The following is a 15,945-nucleotide window of genomic DNA, read 5'->3' as shown; positions in this document are numbered from 1 at the left end:
ATAGTTACCAGAAAGAACACAGATGAGAGCCTGGACTTGAGCCCTTCCTTGGTCTATATTATTCGTCAGAATTATTGGAACATGGACTTCTACAGCAAATCACTTAGGCTGCTAAGAAGCACTATCACTTCGAAAGAAAGACAAAGATCAGAACACTAGAAACCAATGAAAATAATTATTGCCAAAAACAAACATGAGTTGTACATAAATATGATTAGCTTGAGCTCTTAGATAAATGCAGAAATTTAAATCAAATAACCAGAGTAAATGTTCTCTATAGCACACAGAGAAAATTTATTTTAAAAATAGGCCATGTTTAGGTCATATAGGCAGCCTCAATAAATTCTAAGGAATTAGAGACTATGTAGTCTGACATACATGTGGAAACAGTTGAAATTAATAGTGAATAATAAACGTATTATCCAGAGGCTTAAAAATTAATGTCTAATTATTACCTTAGTTCAAATGGACATTTTGATGAAAATTGGACACTATTCAATGATTATGACAATGAAAATGTCTCTTATTAATGCAAGCAAATTCAGGTAACAAATAATCCTAAACATGTACGATGGCTCAGGATACACAACAGACATACATTCTTGCTCACATAAACAATCAAAAGTGGTTCCAAATTTTGGGGAAGTGGGGTTCTCCATTGGAAGATTATTCAGAGAAATAGTTTGATAGAAGCTGTTCAGTCTTCAACAGGTGGCTTCTATCATACTGCATTGCATCAGGAGATCCAACATCATTGGCTACAGAGAAACAAAAATTAAACCACAGTGAAATATCACTAAACCTTCATTAAAGTGGCTAGAATTTTTCTGGTTATACCAAATGTTGATGAGGATATGTGTCTACTGGGAAACTTGTCCACTGTTATACAAGTGCCAATGGACTCAATTACATTGGAAAGGTGGATTATTTCTCTTCAGCTCATTTTCTCCTAATCACATTCTAATCAGGTTTTCATACGTATCATTCTGCAGACTCTTATTGCAGTCAGTAATGACGTCTATATTTTTTAAGATAAGAGTGGATTCTCATTTATCAGTTTTGTTATCTTCCAGCAGCTTTTGATATGGTTTATTATTCTCTTCTTGATACTCTTTAGAAAACTTGGCTCCCATGATATCAAATTCTCTTGGTTTTTCTCATATATCATTTCTTACTCCTTATCAGAACCTTTTATTGATTTTTCTTTGTTATTATGTCTGTGCTAGTACTGAGTGTACTGTTCTTTTCTCTAGTTCTCTAAGTGATCTCATCTACTCTCATGAATTTTTATTCTTCTTCTATTTCAATGTATCCCAAATTTATGTCTCTAATCATTGTTTCTCAGCTTCCAGGTCGTCGTATCTCCACTATGATGTTGCAGTGCTGTCAGTGCTCTGCTCAGGTCCTTTTGGGCCTTTCGAATCAGTTCCTCTGACCACTTCCAACTGCTAGCGTCTGTATTTCTATGCTAATGAGCTTATCCTTCATACTACCTCTTATTAATTATACGTTCTGTGCACTTTCTCAGGCTTTCCCACACCTGACTGCACCTAAGTTTCATCTAGGACCCTAAAACACATGCCAAGACGAGGACTTATTTATGAACCCTTGGTTCACAATCCTGATGGTACCATGGTGCATCTTACAGACTTAAAACTGTCTCCAGGTGATTCTAATATACATTTAGTTTGAAAAACTTCTAACGGTTTAGAACATTTTGAATTAAAATTTCCACTCTCTCTTCTTTTTCTTGCTTGATTCTCTTATCCCTTTCCAATTCATCTGCTTAGAAGAAATAATTCACATATCTTCTCTATCTCAGGATCTATAACCATACTTACTATCTTCTCCTTTCCTCATATGTCAGGGTTCATCAGTTTAAATTGTCCCCAAGCCTCCTGCTGAGGGGAGATCTATTGAGAAGCATCTGTGAGACACTTCTCATGATCTACTTTACAGACTTCAGGGAGGCCAGAGAATACTTTTATCTCATTTGCCCAGAGCCATTCATCTTACCTCATAAAGCTTCTCACTCTCATATCAATAAAATAGAGTTCGCCGGAGGGAGGTAGGTGGCTAGGGAGGAAAGGTGAACAAGTAATCACAGTCTCCTGAGCTGTGACTCATACAGTACATTATTTCTCTGTGGGAGGTAGGTCATGTGGGGAATCTAGGGAGATCGCCCTGGTGTATACCTTTGCTGTGAGAACTGCTCAAGAAATATCTTTTCCTATTTGTATCTGAATAAAACGCAATTTCAAATGATTATTTTAAATGCAGCCAGGCTCCTTGTGGGCCACCCAAAGTGTTGAGAAAGGTATGAGCTCCTTCTCATGTCTTTACAGTGGACTTTTCTTGGGTTTTCTCTCACATCTCTAGGGAAGCCTTTTCTTTACATGTTATTTCTGTTGAAAAATAGGGTTGGAAAAACAAGAGAGGAAACAGTCTCCATTACCTAGGAATCTGGTGAATTGGAGAAGTTTATTTACAAGTAAGAACTTACTAAAATTGAACCCTGGATTCCATTTGATCATCCATTAGAAATAGGTCATATGTCCTTGTGTCATTTTAATAAACATTCTGAGGAGTTTTTTCCACAGACTTGCTCAAATGTCTTTATTCTCATTATAGACCAAAACTGTTTTCATCATCTTGATCTTTGCTCTTTATTCTGGTGAGCATATTTTTCATCCCATAGTGGAACACTTTATATATCCTTGAAATAGTAAACTTGCTGATGTAACTTAGTAAAAATGTGGCTGTTTTATTGTGTTTATTTTATTACTTATTTTACTTTATTTTATTTACTGTTTTATTGTGTTTGTCTATTACTAAAATGACACAGAGCATATTATAAATTATTTTAAAATATTTCATCAGTGCATTGTGTTTTCTAATTTCCCTCATTAGAAATTGGAGCCATAGCGAAGGCTTAGTATGGGCAATAGAATTTAGTTCTTTGTCTATTGCTAAACTAAAAAATTTTGACTAATCTGTTGTTGTTGTTATTTTTGGAAAATTAGATTCCATGGATGCTAAATACAAAGTTCAAGGAATAAATAATCTCTTCTAGATCTTGAATTCCTTGGCAATCTGATGTTTTATTTATTTTTAATTATCAGCTCTAAATCTCCAAAATTAAGGCATTATATAAGAAAATCACTTATTCATAATGTAAATGACAAGTTATTTTTCTTTTATTATTATTATTATTATACTTTAAGTTCTAGGGTACATGTGCATAACGTGCACGTTTGTTACATATGTATACTTGTGCCATGTTGGTGTGCTGCACCCATCAACTTGTCAGCACCCATCAACTCGTCATTTACATCAGGTATAACTCCCAATGCAATCCCGGCCCCCCCTCCCCCATGATAGGCCCCGGTGTGTGATGTTCCCCTTCCAGAGTCCAAGTGATCTCATTGTTCAGTTCCCACCTATGAGTGAGAACATGCGGTGTTTGGTTTTCTGTTCTTGCGATAGTTTGCTGAGAATGACGGTTTCCAGCTGCATCCATGTCCCTACAAAGGACACAAACTCATCCTTTTGTATGGCTGCATAGTATTCCATGGTGTATATGTGCCACATTTTCTTAATCCAGTCTGTCACTGATGGAAATTTGGGTGATTCCAAGTCTTTGCTATTGTCAATAGTGCCGCAATAAACATATGTGTGCATGTGTCTTTGTAGCAGCATGATTTATAATCCTTTGGGTATATACCCAGTAATGGGATGGCTGGGTCATATGGTACTTCTAGTTCTAGATCCTTGAGGAATCGCCATACTGTTTTCCATAATGGTTGAACTAGTTGACAATCCCACCAACAGTGTAAAAGTGTTCCTATTTCTCCACATCCTCCCCAGCACCTGTTGTTTCCTGACTTTTTAATGATTGCCATTCTAATTGGTGTGAGATGGTATCTCATTGTGGTTTTGATTTGCATTTCTCTGATGGCCAGTGATGATGAGCATTTTTTTCATGTGTCTGTTGGCTGTATGAATGTCTTCTTTTGAGAAATGTCTGTTCATATCCTTTGCCCACTTTTTGATGGGGTTCTTTGTTTTTTTCTTGTAAATTTGTTTGAGTTCTTTGTAGGTTCTGGATATTAGCCCTTTGTCAGATGAGTTGATTGCAAAAATTTTCTCCCATTCTGTAGGTTGCCTGTTCACTCTGATGGTAGTTTCTTTTGCTGTGCAGAAGCTCTTTAGTTTAATTAGATCCCATTTGTCAATTTTGGCTTTTGTTGCCGTTGCTTTTGGTGTTTTAGACATGAAGTACTTGCCCATGCCTATGTCCTGAATGGTACTACCTAGGTTTTCTTCTAGGGTTTTTATGGTATTAGGTCTAACATTTAAGTCTCTAATCCATCTTGAATTAATTTTCGTATAAGGAGTAAGGAAAGGATCCAGTTTCAGCTTTCTACTTATGGCTAGCCAATTTTCCCAGCACCATTTATTAAATAGGGAATCCTTTCCCCATTTCTTGTTTCTCTCAGGTTTGTCAAAGATCAGATGGCTGTACATGTGTGGTATTATTTCTGAGGACTCTGTTCTGTTCCATTGGTCTATATCTCTGTTTTGGTACCAGTACCATGCTGTTTTGGTTACTGTAGTCTTGTAGTATAGTTTGAAGTCAGGTAGCGTGATGCCTCCAGCTTTGTTTTTTTGACTTAGGATTGTCTTGGCAATGCGGGCTCTTTTTTGGTTCCGTATGAACTTTAAAGCAGTTTTTTCCAATTCTGTGAAGAAACTCATTGGTAGCTTGATGGGGATGGCATTGAATCTATAAATTACCTTGGGCAGTATGGCCATTTTCACGATATTGATTCTTCCTATCCATGAGCATGGTATGTTCTTCCATTTGTTTGTGTCCTCTTTTATTTCAGTGAGCAGTGGTTTGTAGTTCTCCTTGAAGAGGTCCTTTACATCCCTTGTAAGTTGGATTCCTAGGTATTTTATTCTCTTTGAAGCAATTGTGAATGGAAGTTCATTCATGATTTGGCTCTGTGTTTGTCTGTTATTGGTGTATAAGAATGCTTGTGATTTTGCACATTAATTTTGTATCCTGAGACTTTGCTGAAGTTGCTTATCAGCTTAAGGAGATTTTGGGCTGAGACAATGGGGTTTTCTAAATATACAATCTTGTCATCTGCAAAGAGGGACAATTTGACTTCTTCTTTTCCTAACTGAATACCCTTTATTTCTTTCTCTTCCCTGATTGCCCTAGCCAGAACTTCCAACACTATGTTGAATAAGAGTAGTGAGAGAGGGCATCCCTGTCTTGTGCCAGTTTTCAAAGGGAATTTTTCCAGTTTTTGCCCATTCAGTATGATATTGGCTGTGGGTTTGTCATAAATAGCTCTTATTATTTTGAGATACGTTCCATCAATACCGAATTTATTGAACGTTTTTAGCATGAAGGGCTGTTGAATTTTGTCAAAGGCCTTTTCTGCATCTATTGAGATAATCATGTGGTTTTTGTCTTTGGTTCTGTTTATAAGCTGGATTACGTTTATTGATTTGCATATGTTGAACCAGTCTTGCATCCCAGGGATGAAGCCAACTTGATCATAGTGGATAAGCTTTTTGATGTGCTGCTGGATTTGGTTTGCCAGTATTTTATTGAGGATTTTTGCATCGATGTTCATCAGGGATATTGGTCTAAAATTCTCTTTTTTTGTTGTGTCTCTGCCAGGCTTTGGTATCAGGATGATGTTGGCCTCATAAAATGAGTTAGGGAGGATTCCCTCTTTTTCTATTGATTGGACTAGTTTCAGAAGGAATGGTATCAGCTCCTCCTTGTACCTCTGGTAGAATTCAGCTGTGAATCCATCTGGTCCTGGACTTTTTTTGGTTGGTAGGCTATTAATTATTGCCTCAATTTCAGAGCCTGCTATTGGTCTATTCAGGAATTCAGCTACTTCCTGGTTTAGTCTTGGAAGAGTGTAAGTGTCCAGGAAATTATCCATTTCTTCTAGATTTTCTAGTTTATTTGCATAGAGATGTTTATAGTATTCTCTGATAGTAGTTTGTATTTCTGTGGGGTCGGTGGTGATATCCCCTTTATCATTTTTTATTGCGTCTATTTGATTCTTCTCTCTTTTCTTCTTTATTACTCTTGCTAGCAGTCTGTCAATTTTGTTGATCTTTTCAAAAAACCAACTCCTGGATTCATTGATTTTTTGGAGGGTTTTTTGTGTCTCTATCTCCTTCAGTTCTGCTCTGATCTTAGTTATTTCTTGCCTTCTGCTAGCTTTGGAATGTGTTTGCTCTTGCTTCTCTAGTTCTTTTAATTGTTAGAGTGTCAATTTTAGTTCTTTCCAGCTTTCTCTTGTGGGCATTTAGTGCTATAATTTTCCCTCTACACACTGCTTTAAATGTTTCCCAGAGATTCTGATATGTTGTATCTTTGTTCTCATTGGTTTCAAAGAACATCTTTATTTCTGCCTTCATTTCGTTATGTACCCAGTAGTCATTCAGGAGCAGGTTATTCAGTTTCCATGTAGTTGAGCGGTTTTGATTGAGTTTCTTAGTCCTGAGTTCTAGTTTGACTGCACTGTGGTCTGAGAGACAGTTTGTTATAATTTCTGTTCTTGAACATTTGCTGAGGACTGCTTTACTTCCAACTATGTGGTCAATTTTGGAATAAGTGTGATGTGGTGCTGAGAAGAATGTATATTCTGTTGCTTTGTGGTGGAGAGTTCTGTAGATGTCTATTAGGTCTGCTTGCTGCAGAGATGAGTTCAATTCCTGGATATCCTTGTTAACTTTCTGTCTCATTGATCTGTCTAATGTTGACAGTGGGGTGTTGAAGTCTCCCATTATTATTGTATGGGAGTCCAAGTCTCTTTGTAAGTCTCTAAGGACTTGCTTTATGATTCCGGGTGCTCCTGTATTGGGTGCATATATATTTAGGATAGTTAGCTCTTCCTGTTGAATTGATCCCTTTACCATTATGTAATGGCCTTCTTTGTCTCTTTTGATCTTTGATGGTTTAAAGTCTGTTTTATCAGAGACTAGTATTGCAACCCCTGCTTTTTTTTGTTCTCCATTTGCTTGGTAGACCTTCCCTTTATTTTGAGCCTATGTATGTCTCTGCGTGTGAGATGGGTCTCCTGAATACAGCAGACTGATGGGTCTTGACTCTTTATCCAGTTTGCCAATCTGTGTCTTTTAATTGGAGCATTTAGTCCATTTACGTTTAAGGTTAATATTGTTATGTGTGAACTTGATCCTGCCATTATGATATTAACTGGTTATTTTGCTCGTTAGTTGATGCAGTTTCTTCCTAGCCTCGATGGTCTTTACATTTTGGCATGTTTTTGCAATGGCTGGTACCGGTTGTTCCTTTCCATGTTGAGTGCTTCCTTCAGGGTCTCTTGTAAGGCAGGCCTAGTGGTGACAAAATCTCTAAGCATTTGCTTATCTGTAAAGGATTTTATTTCTCCTTCACTTATGAAACTTAGTTTGGCTGGATATGAAATTCTGGGTTTAAAATTCTTTTCTTTAAGAATGTTGAATATTGGCCCCCACTCTCTTCTGGCTTGGAGAGTTTCTGCCGAGAGATCTGCTGTGAGTCTGATGGGCTTCCCTTTGTGGGTAACCCGACCTTTCTCTCTGGCTGCCCTTAAGATTTTTTCCTTCATTTCAACTTTGGTGAATCTGGCAATTATGTGTCTTGGAGTTGCTCTTCTCGAGGAGTATCTTTGTGGCGTTCTCTGTATTTCCTGGATTTGAATGTTGGCCTGCCCTACTAGGTTGGGGAAGTTCTCCTGGATGATATCCTGAAGAGTGTTTTCCAACTTGGTTCCATTTTCCCCCTCACTTTCAGGCACCCCAATCAGACGGAGATTTGGTCTTTTTACATAATCCCATACTTCTTGCAGGCTTTGTTCATTTCTTTTTCTTCTTTTTTCTTTTGGTTTCTCTTCTCGCTTCATTTCATTCATTTGATCCTCAATCGCTGATACTCTTTCTTCCAGTTGATCGAGTCGGTTACTGAAGCTTGTGCATTTGTCACGTATTTCTCGTGTCATGGTTTTCATCTCTTTCATTTCGTTTATGACCTTCTCTGCATTAATTACTCTAGCTATCAATTCTTCCACTTTTTTTTCAAGATTTTTAGTTTCTTTGCGCTGGGTACGTAATTCCTCCTTTAGCTCTGAGAAGTTTGAGGGACTGGAGGCTTCTTCTCTCAGCTCGTCAAAGTCATTCTCCATCAAGCTTTGATCCGTTGCTGGCGATGAGCTGCGTTCCTTTGCAGTGGGAGATGCGCTCTTATTTTTTGAATTCCAGCTTTTCTGCCCTGCTTTTTCCCCATCTTTGTGGTTTTATCTGCCTCTGGTCTTTGATGATGGTGACGTACTGATGGGGTTTTGGTGTGGGTGTCCTTCCTGTTTGTTAGTTTTCCTTCTAACAGTAAGGACCCTCAGCTGTAGGTCTGTTGGAGATTGCTTGGGGTCCACTCCAAACCCTGTTTGCCTGGGTATCAGCAGCAGAGGCTGCAGAAGATAGAATATTGCTGAACAGCAAGTGTACCTGTCTGATTCTTGCTTTGGAAGCTTCCTCTCAGGGGTGTACTCCACCATGTGAGGTGTGGGGTGTAGGTCTGCCCCTAGTGGGGGATGTCTCCCAGTTAGGCTACTCAGGGGTCAGGGACCCACTTGAGCAGGCAGTCTGTCCGTTCTCAGATCTCAACCTCCGTGTTGGGAGATCCACTGCTCTCTTCAAAGCTGTCAGACAGAGTTGTTTGCCTCTCCAGAGGTTTCAGCTGCTTTTTTGTTGTTGTTGTTGTTGTTTAGCTGTGCCCTGTCCCCAGAGGTGGAGTCTACAGAGACAGGCAGGACTCCTTGAGCTGCTGTGAGCTCCACCCAATTCGAGCTTCCCAGCGGCTTTGTTTACCTACTTAAGCCTCAGCAATGGTGGACACCCCTCCCCCAGCCTCGCTGCTGCCTTGCCTGTAGATCACAGACTGCTGTGCTAGCAATGAGGGAGGCTCCGTGGGCGTGGGACCCTCCCGGCCAGGTGTGGGATATAATCTGCTGGTGTGCCCGTTTGCTAAGATCCTTGGTAAAATGCAGTATTGGGGTGGGAGTTACCCAATTTTCCAGGTGTTGTGTGTCTCAGTTCCCCTGGCTAGGAAAAGGGATTCCCTTCCCCCTTGCACTTCCCAGGTGAGGCAATGCCTAGCCCTGCTTCAGCTCTTGCTGGACGGGCTGCAGCAGCTGACCAGCACCGGTTGTCCTACACTCCCTAGTGAGATGAACTTGGTACCTCAGTTGAAAATGCAGAAATCACCTGTCTTCTGTGTTGCTTGTGCTGGGAGTTGGCGACTGGAGCTGTTCCTATTTGGCCATGGCAAGTTATTTTTCTTAAAGCTCAAGAAATTCATGAATTTCAGAATGACGTAGCTGTTAGGTATTGAATTAGATATTCTGATATTTGAGCAGAATTTGTTCATATCTAAGCAACTTCACATAGGTTACTTTCATCACAACAAAGGACCTCTTGCATAAAGCTCTTAAAGTTGGTACCTGCAAGCAAGGTGTTAAGGTCACTTGCATACATTTCTACTACCAATGTATGTGTGGGCTTCCTACCTTTTAAAAACTGTCTTTGGTTGCAGCAGCCACCATTTTAAAACAATCACATAAAGAGAATTGGGTAAGTTACTAGTGGTTCATCTGAAGTTTGAAAAATGTAAGTTTTAACTTTTTAAAAATTTTTCCAATCACAACATTGACCTAGCAAAAGTACAAAATACAGATTATTCAAAAAGTAAATATATATGTGTATTGTCATTACACCAAGATCAAGTAACACAAGCTAGCAAGCAATACAAAACCAATTTAATATCTACACAAGGTAATAATGTGTTTATCTTATCCAATATTTCAACTGTTGGCAGTTACTTGCTGTTGTATACGACAGAGATTTGTAAAAGTGTATTTAGGGTAGAATTGTCCACCCTAACAAAACAAAAGGCAATAAAATAGCACCCCAACTATCAATTTGTAGGAAGATAAACTGTGATGACTTCTCTCTGTTCAGACAGTGAAGCATTATATTTAGGTGAGAATAAGTAAAATAAGGCTCTAGATGTCAATATATACAAGAGTGTGTGCAAAGCGAGTCATATAGGAATGCATATAGTATTATTAGCTTTGTGTAAATTATCAAGATATCCAAAACTACAGAAAACAGACAAATGTAGGAAATTAATATATTGACATGTAGTGAAATTATGAAGAGATACGTGGATGGGTGAATAAATCACTTAGCTTGATGATTTCCTTGAGTGTGGCAAGAGTGAGGGAGATGTGACATGGGAGAGAAGATCATGGATGGTAGTAAAGGGTGACTACATTATAGAAACTCATTCAGCCAGTTGCATGGCATTTTTCTTAACAGAAAACTTATACAAATATTGATATTGTTTTATTTTATACTGGGATGTGAGCACTTAACTGTTTGTCTTTGAACCTAAATATACATTATGCTTTCCTCAGTTTGGGTGTATGACATTTCATATTACAAATTATGTTTTCTCTCTCTGTTTTACAGCCAGACTGCAGTACATATTTTATTCTTATACATATTTGCACAAAGGATTATTTTCCAGTGTGTGCAATCAATGGCATCACATTTCAATCTATGTTATTTCTGTACTGCACTGAAGTAAGAACACAATATTTAATATTTGCTCTTCCAAAGTAATGAAGAAATCATCACAAAAATAAGAGGGAAATTTATGTTCCTGGTAACATAGGCACAATATATACTAAAAGTAACTAACATTTTTGAAAAAGCCAAGGGAACACATGCATACTTTTCCTTATGATTTATATTTCTGAAAGTAGTATTTGAACTATCAGTATAATCATGCTGGATGTTCTTCATACATATACATAAATTAATTTAACATATTTTAAATTAATTATTAGTTACCAAAGGCACACTAGAAGCTAGCATGATGTAATTCCAAACTGTGATGCTGAATGGTGTATCTCTGTGGTGCCATGAAAAATCAACTTTGCAGACCTCCAGCTACAAGGATCCTACCTGAGCAAGAACCAGACGAGTGCTGCACTCTGAAATCCATCATAATGAGCCTATTAATACTAGGAAGAAAATCATGTGATTTTCAACATTGTCTCCTGAAACCATGATGGCTTTTCAAACATTTCTTAGAGTTCAAGGCAGTCCAGGACACTTCTACCCAGACTACCTTCCCTCTTTCCTTTACTCCGGAAAAGTTTGTGGTGTAAGGCTTTCCCAGCCTTTTATACCTTACTTCCAAATTTCTTATATAGGAGGTACCTTTTATACAATCTTTGCCCATTTAATCCCAAAATTATGTTTGTCTCATGGAGGACCTAGAATAACATAATAGAATGCCATTTTTTTGTAGGTCTTCTCTAAAGAATGAGTCATAACTGAGCAAGTAGGAAGGGGGAAGTATCCCCATAATGAGGAAAGGATATAAGTGGGGTTGAAGAGAAGGTGGGGCCCAGTTGCGGGTAGGAGTGAAGCATATCTTCTCCATTGTGTTCCAAGTTCAAATCCTCCTCATTTAGAAGCATTCTGTGTACTGCCAGGGAGTTCAGAGTGTTCTGTTAATGATTCATTTTTTTTTTTTTTTCTCTCTGACTCTCTCTACAAAGTGGTGGCAAACTTAATTTTGTTCATTATGGTATATGCTGACATTTTGCTGGAGCTGCACATTCCCATAGCTTTTATTGTGATATCATTTTGCAGTGGATTCTACAACCAATGAGTCTCACAATCAGCGTCTTTGATTCCTAGAAGAGCAAGTCATTTTTCTTATAGGACACAATATGAAATACCAAATATTCAATGCTCTTCTCTTTCCAACTCTTAGGTCTTATAATTGCAAGATTTTTATTCTCTATCTTCAATTATTCGATGACAGCTTAAAAAACTATCTTAATTTTTTGTTTGATAATATAAAGCCCAACACAATGTATATATGTAAATATTTTGCACAATAAAATGTTAAAATATTTTATTATATTCATTAAAAGGCCTTTTTGTTTATGGTAGTAGGTTAAGACCTGTGTATATGTACCTATAAACAAAGAAATACTTTCCAAAGATCAAGTTTCACATTACTTAGGTGTTTATAAAATGTACAGATACTTTAGATTTCCTCTGTTCTAAAGATTCAGAACCTCCAGAAGAGATTTCTGTAAAGTTCTCTTGGTCACCATCAAAGTTCATTTTATCTTCATCTACTTTAAGAACACCTATTCAAAGACCATATACTCGACTTTAGAAACTGCCTCATGAAACAATCTAACCAATTTTATCTAAGTGGGTACTTTAACTCAACTTGTTCAGGATAAACATAATCTAAAATCATGAGTGTATAAATTATATATAAATTATAATATAATAATCTAAAATCATGGTGTATAAATGATCATACACTGTAACATTGCACTTGTAAGCCCTGCATTTTTAAAGGCAACACCATTCTATAAAAGAATCACACACATACTATGATACAATTTGTACTAGAGCTTTGCTTAAATTGTTTGAAGAATAATGTTAACAGCAAGAGTAAATGCAAATATCTAAATAGAGGTGACTGTGTTATTTGGTCTGATAAACCATTTAGATTCCACAACAGTGATCCAACCCACCAAAAGTGAATTGCTAACTACTAGGAGACAAAAAAATTACTCATAAACATACTCCAGATTCTCCTCAACTTACGATGGGGTTATGTATCTATAAGCTCATTATAAGTTGAAAATATCGTAAGACAAAAATGTATTTAATACCCTGATAAACCCATCATAAAGTTGAAAAATTTTACAGATACTCCTAGACTAACAACGGGGTTACATCTTAATAAACCTATTGCAAAGTCAAAGAAACATAAGTAAATTCATCATAAGTCAGGGACAACCTCAAAATCTTTGAGACATAATTCTCATGTGGAGATTCAGAAATGCCTTTAAACAGAAGGCATTTTAAATTCTTCTTCAAACAGAAGAAATGCCTTTTAATTTGTGAAGAAACACAACTCTGAATTGTCATATTGTCAAAAAGTTACTCAATAAAAGCTAGTAGGGAGTCTCATCAGCAATAAGGTGGAGTGGCAGATACCAGCCTTCATACACACACACACACACACACAAAGACAGTTATCCACAAACAAAAATAGCCTTTGAAGGGAGGGCCAAGGGTCCAATTAAGAATGTACAGTAATATAATTATTATGCATTACATGCTTGTATCAAAGTATCCTGTGTACCCCATAAATATATATACCTAGCATTTATATATAAATTAAATTATACAAAATTTACTTCACACAGCTTCCAGGCGGAACCCCTCATGCCTGTGTGTTATCTGCCCTGGGCCATCTATCTGTCTTACCCCCGTAAAGCTCATCAACAGATTAATAAAGGAGACTCCTTAGCTAGGTAGAGGTGGTGGAGAAGGAAATTAAACAAAAATTAAACATAAAATAAAATTTTAGTAAAAAAATCCACAGTAACACAGTGAAGCAAAACAAAACAAATGAACAAACAAACAAAAAATGGAGAGTAACCACACAGAAAGGCTCCTTGGAGAGATTGGTTAGAAGTCTAGAGAAGGCTAGGTACAGAGAAGAAGGATGATGACTATCAGTATCAGTATCAGTCATGTAACCTTCACTAGCCTGGTCTGTAGAAGCCACTGGAATCTCTTGCGATGAAGGTAACAACAGGAGATCTAACTGAGTTCACATCCAATAAACAGGCATTGATGTAACACTCTATCTCTCCCAACCCCGTGCAAGCTCCTAACCCAAGAGTCACAGCATTTTCACTCATGCCCACTCTCCAGATCTCAGCTCCACAGCTCCTTCACAACTGTCAATATTTCAGACTCCAGCTATGTGACCACATTGCACACGTCCAAGCCTAGAGCACTGCAGCAACTGCAGTTTTGGGCTGGCACTGTCCCAGGCTGTGGAGCCTGAATTTCTCTCTGTGCCTGCATGATGAATCCTAACTTTGTGGCCACCATCTCAACACCCATACCTCTGGCATTTTAACCACAGTCACAGAAAGCTATCCTACTCCTCTGACTCTAGGACCTGGAATTGGACGTGGGTTAAATGTCTCTAGGTAATGTCTCTTCTCAGTTATGAATTTGTACTCTAGTTTTACAAGATGTTCCCGTTTACAAAGTTGATAAGAGGGAACCCAAGGACTCTGCATTTGTACTTACAATTTTATGTAAATTTACATTTACTTCAAAATAAAAAGTCTGATAAAATCCAAATCTCCAATTAAGTTTCTAAGGTTGCAAAATACTAAGTGTCTAATTTAATTACAATTCCCCAAACTCATTTTTCTTTTTCTTTTATGCTGTTGCCTTTTCCAACTCAGCAGCTTGGAAAGCTTTCACATCTGCCCTCTATCTTGGATCTCTAAGTACTCTTATAACTTCTGGATACATCAGATCAAATGATCCCAAACCTCCTGCTGAGTGAAGATCTGCTGAGAAAAATGTAAGGTACGTCACAGGAGCTACTTCACAGCTTCCAGGCAGAAATCCTCATGCCTCTGTGTGTTATCTGCCCTGGGCCATCTATCTGTCTTACCCCCATAAAGCTCATCAACAGATCAGTAAAGGAGACTCCTTAGTTAGGTAGAGGTGCTGGAGAAGTAAAAGGTAAATGAAATAAACACAGTCTCTAGAGCTGTGGGCCTCATTTACCACCACTTTTCTATTTTCAATGCGTGGGGTCGGAGTTCACAGCCCTGGTGTCTGGTTGTCATGAGCACTGCTCCAGATTCATCCTTCCTGAAATAACGGTTTCTATTTTCTGAGGAAAACTGAGATTTGAATGCGGATATTGCCTTAAATGTAGCCAGGCTCCTTGTTGGCTAACCCAGAGGGTTGGGAGAGTGAACAGCTTTTTCTTAAATGTGTGAAGAGGATTTTTCCTGAGGTTTCCAAGTCTTTCAGAGCCTTCTAATCACATGTCATGTCTTGCTGTTCCCAAAGGTTGGGGAAGAATGAAGGGAAGAGTCCACAATGATTAGTAATCTGAAGGGTTAGAATAGTTCCTTTACCTCTGAGAAACTTTCATTTAGAAATGGGTAATTTTTTCCTGTTCTATGTGTTTTAAATATTTCTAAAGGTTTCATCCACAGACATCATAAAATGTATTTCTTCTCATCATGGATCAAAGCTATTTTCATCATTGCCTTGGTATTTCTTCTTCACTCTGGTGAGTAAATTTTTCAGTCCTGCATGAAGTATTTCACATTTCTTAGAAAATGTAGTAAATAACTGCTCTAACCTAGGAATGAAGGGCCTGTTTTGTTGGATTGGCCATCCTTAAACTGGTAAAATGAAGTAGGGAATAAGTGTCTTTATATAAAATTGAATTAGTGAATTGCTTTTCTCATTTCCCGATATTCCTTGACAATCTGATTTTTTGCTTGTCAGCTCTGAGTCTACTAAAGTCAAGACCTTGTGTAAGAAGAAGACTCACCGATCCTTCTGCTGACAAGTTATCTGTCTTTCTTAAAGCTCAAAGTGGCTCATGAATATCAGAATAAAGCAACTGTGAGGTGTTGGATAGATCCTTTATATTAGAACTGAGTACTCATTAATGTATTCATATTAAGTAAGTCACTTAGGCATTGACTTGTCTAACTTGGCTGTCTCATCTGTAAAAATGAAAAAAAAAAAAAATCCAGTATGGTACCTTCAAAAGGAGATTTGGGGAGTTATTAAACAATGCATAACATTATTTGTCACAAGTGATCTTAATTTGGGACTAACAAAATATTTACAGCCTTGAAGTCATTTTAGGAATGTATTGTATCAATATTGCCACAAAAGCTTACTTTATTACCTTTAGGGTCATGAGTAAAGAATTTACATATTTTTCTGTTACTAAGAAGTACA

The sequence above is a fragment of the Papio anubis genome, chromosome 5 (assembly GCF_008728515.1).
Source record: "Papio anubis isolate 15944 chromosome 5, Panubis1.0, whole genome shotgun sequence".
NCBI classification, from domain to species: Eukaryota; Metazoa; Chordata; class Mammalia; order Primates; family Cercopithecidae; genus Papio; species Papio anubis.
This window is presented reverse-complemented; position numbering follows the sequence as displayed.